Source organism: Chrysochloris asiatica, unplaced genomic scaffold (genome assembly GCF_000296735.1).
Source record: "Chrysochloris asiatica unplaced genomic scaffold, ChrAsi1.0 scaffold00006, whole genome shotgun sequence".
NCBI classification, from domain to species: Eukaryota; Metazoa; Chordata; class Mammalia; order Afrosoricida; family Chrysochloridae; genus Chrysochloris; species Chrysochloris asiatica.
The window spans coordinates 3,357,312-3,360,696 of record NW_006408524.1 but is presented as its reverse complement, the minus strand read 5'-3'; positions in this window follow the sequence as shown (position 1 = coordinate 3,360,696).

Sequence of the window (3,385 nt, the reverse complement as noted above, 5' to 3'; positions counted from 1 at the left end):
GAGTAGATATATGCACATCAATGTTCATAGCAGGACTAATTACAATAGCAAAAAGTTGGAGGCAGGCTAATTGCCCATCAACTGAAGAATGGATAAACAAATTGTGGTACATACACACAATGGAATATTGTACTACCTTGAAGAATAACAAGGAAGCTGCAAGCCACCACATAACATGGATGAACCTTGAGACCATTAAACTGAGTGAAATCAGTCAGTCACAAGAGGAAAACACTGCATAGACCACTACTTTAAAGGACTAAGAAAAAGACCCCATACTAAATTGAGGGGGGTGGATTCTTTGCTGGTTACTGTGATGTGGGGGTTGGTGTGAGAGGAGGGAGGGAAAGGTGGAGCACAGGGCAGGGAATAGACACAGGATAGTTTGGGTGCTAGGGAGAGGGGCAATACACAAGAAGGGAGAGGGTAATGGAAGACTAAAGCAGATGAGAAAACAATTCGTCAGGCTTGCTAAGTGGGACAGAGATAAATAACGATGTATGCACAACCTTGGAAAAACAGGGCTCTGGGATACAGGGATTGAGACATGTTTGAAATGGGGAAAAGGGGGGAAATAATGTTAAGATTCTTGGCTGTCTTTTGAATCTTGGTTTCCCTGGCATATCATTATGAAATAGACACTTGTGGGGGAGAGAAAGGAACAGCCAGAAATATCACCATAGGAAGCTTGTAAGTCCATCTTCTGCTTATAACTGATTGGAATACCTAAAATGGGGCTACATCGTACCTAGTGCATTGCATAAGACCATAGATGGAATCCTGAACTGCATCCAGAATCTTCTGAGGTGGGAAATGTCCAATTGAAAGGACAAGCAGACAAGCCTGGAGCAGCTAGAAGAACAGAAGATACTTCCTGAAAGAAAGATCCACAGGAAAAATACAAAACAATATAGGCATCCGACTGATTACTACAAGAAGAAGCAAGTTTCTCGACCAGCAGACATCAAGGCAAGTGGTTGAGTGTCCTCAGGGAAAACTCCCTTCCAAGACTAAGACTCAATGGGAATACACACTCTGACTGGGGACCACATTTGTCACCAAATAGGGTAAGTGAAGCTGCAATCTAAGCCCTACAACATCCAATAGAGTCTTGTGAACCCAGGTGGAAACCTGGTCAGCCAGCAGTGTGGCAAGACCTGGAGACCCTTGGGCCCAGAGTCAGTGACATAGCCAAAGAGGACTAGTGTGGAGAGTGAAGCGTCCAGCTGATAAGAAGATAGGGCATATGCATGAGAACACCCACACTTGCAGCTAATACCCGCTTGACCTGGCTTCAATGACTAGATGAGCAGAGCTCAACTAGAAGAAGAAAGAAAAGGAAAAAAAGAGTAATCTGATACAGCTTGATGAACTTGACCTACACCTATGGATACAGTAGCTCAAAAGAGGGAACAAATCTTTACAGCGAGGATCATTCCCACCCCCTCCATACACTGAATAGACAGGAATGGGCAACTTGGACATTGGTTACCCAAAATGGGGGAGTTTCAAAGGCAAGAAGTGACTGGCTTTCAAACTTTCAAGGGGGAGTCTAGATCCAGAGGGCTTGGAGGAAGGTAGAATCTCCACTGAGTAGTATCCAATCTGTCTGGGCAGGGCTGATGAAAGGAGATGAGGATAGGTCTCTTGTGATACAATATTGAATAATTGTTAACAGGACTGACTGTTAGGGTTGGAAATGTAAAGGCAGACATTTTGTAGCAAAAGGAGGGGAATAAATGACTTTGCAGTCCAGGAGTGGAGGTCCCTGGAACCATCAAGGGAGAAGAGCAGAAAGCGGGACCCTACCAGAGAAACAGTGATGCCAGTGATGGAAGCAGAGATAATGACGTGGAGAGATGGAGCTGCTGGGGCCTCTAGACCCAGAGAGGGAGAGGGGCTGTGTGCTGACAACCGAGGGTCAGGATTGCAGGATATACCCTTTCATTGTATGATGATGAATGGAGGGGATTGTAACCATGGCAATGAAACGATATAGGATAGGATGAATGTAAATCTAATGTTCTCCCATGTAAACTATCACATAATTCAAAATAAAACATTTTTTTTTAATCTGCTGCACAAGACCCCTTTAAAGTGTTGAAGAGCAAAGATGTCAGTTTGAGAACTAAGGTGTACCTGACCCAAGCCATGGTATTTTCAATAATCTCATATGCATGTGAAAGCTGGACAGTGAATAAGGAAGATGAATTGATGCATTTGAGTATTGTGTTGGAGGAGAATATTGAAATTGCCATGGGCTGCTAAAAGAATAAATAGATCTGTGTTGAAAGAAGGGAAAAAGACACAGTTGTGTTGCCCATGGTAGATAACATATCAGTATTTCTTAAATAAATGAGCACAAAAATACATGAATGAGTGGGCAAAAGTGAATAAATTTCACATGCTATGAAATTTACTTAATAATTATAGATGATATACAAAGAATTCTATTTTAAAAATAAAACTTCTAATGCTTTTTATCTAACACAAATTTCTTTTAGACTTCATCAGACTTCCTTAGAAACAACATGTGGGTATCTCTCCCTTTACTAATGGCATCTCTGCAGCTCAGAGAAGTTAGGTAATATGTGCCTGCTCTCACAGCAGGTACAGAACATGCCTGGGCTAAAATAGAATACCAAACCAGATGAGCTCAGCATTAATGTTTGTCCTTTATTCTTTAGAGAACAGAGTCAAAGAAGAAAGGAAATCGGGGATGAGACAATCTTGAAGATTAGTTTGTATGATGGCAACATGGACACATTCTAGTGACAGTTATGTTCCTTTCCCTGTATATCAAGTGCTCTTTACCATTTAAAAACACTCCACAGTAACGATGTCATCGCTAATATCTGAAGTAGTTGAGCCAGGTACTTCAAATATCAGTTAAAAATTGAGAAATTTGAAATTGAAGTCCAAACAAATAATTGTTATAATATATTGTTGTTATTGTTGCTCAGTGCCATTGAGTTGGTTCCAAGCTGTATAAGGTTTCTGAGGAGTGGCTAGTGAGCTTGAACCACCAACCTTGTGGTTCAAATAAACTTTGCAGTCCAAAGCATTAACCTATAGCACCACACTAGGACTTCTGAAAATGCGGGAAACCCTCAGTAAAATAGATTAGCCCAATAGTCCAAACAATTATTTCACAAAGAATCTTAATCATGAGTATGGTACAGGAATGGGCAACCATTTGTTCTGTTGTGCGTGGGGTCTCCATGAGTTGGAGCCAACTTTGTAGTAGCGAAGTGTGTAATGATGATGCTACTGGCCCAGCTACCACCTTTTGAAGATTACAATATATTATTTACGTAAAGGAGCTCTGGTAGCGTAGTGGTTACGAATCGGGCTGCGAACCTTAAGGTCAGCAGTTCGAAACTAC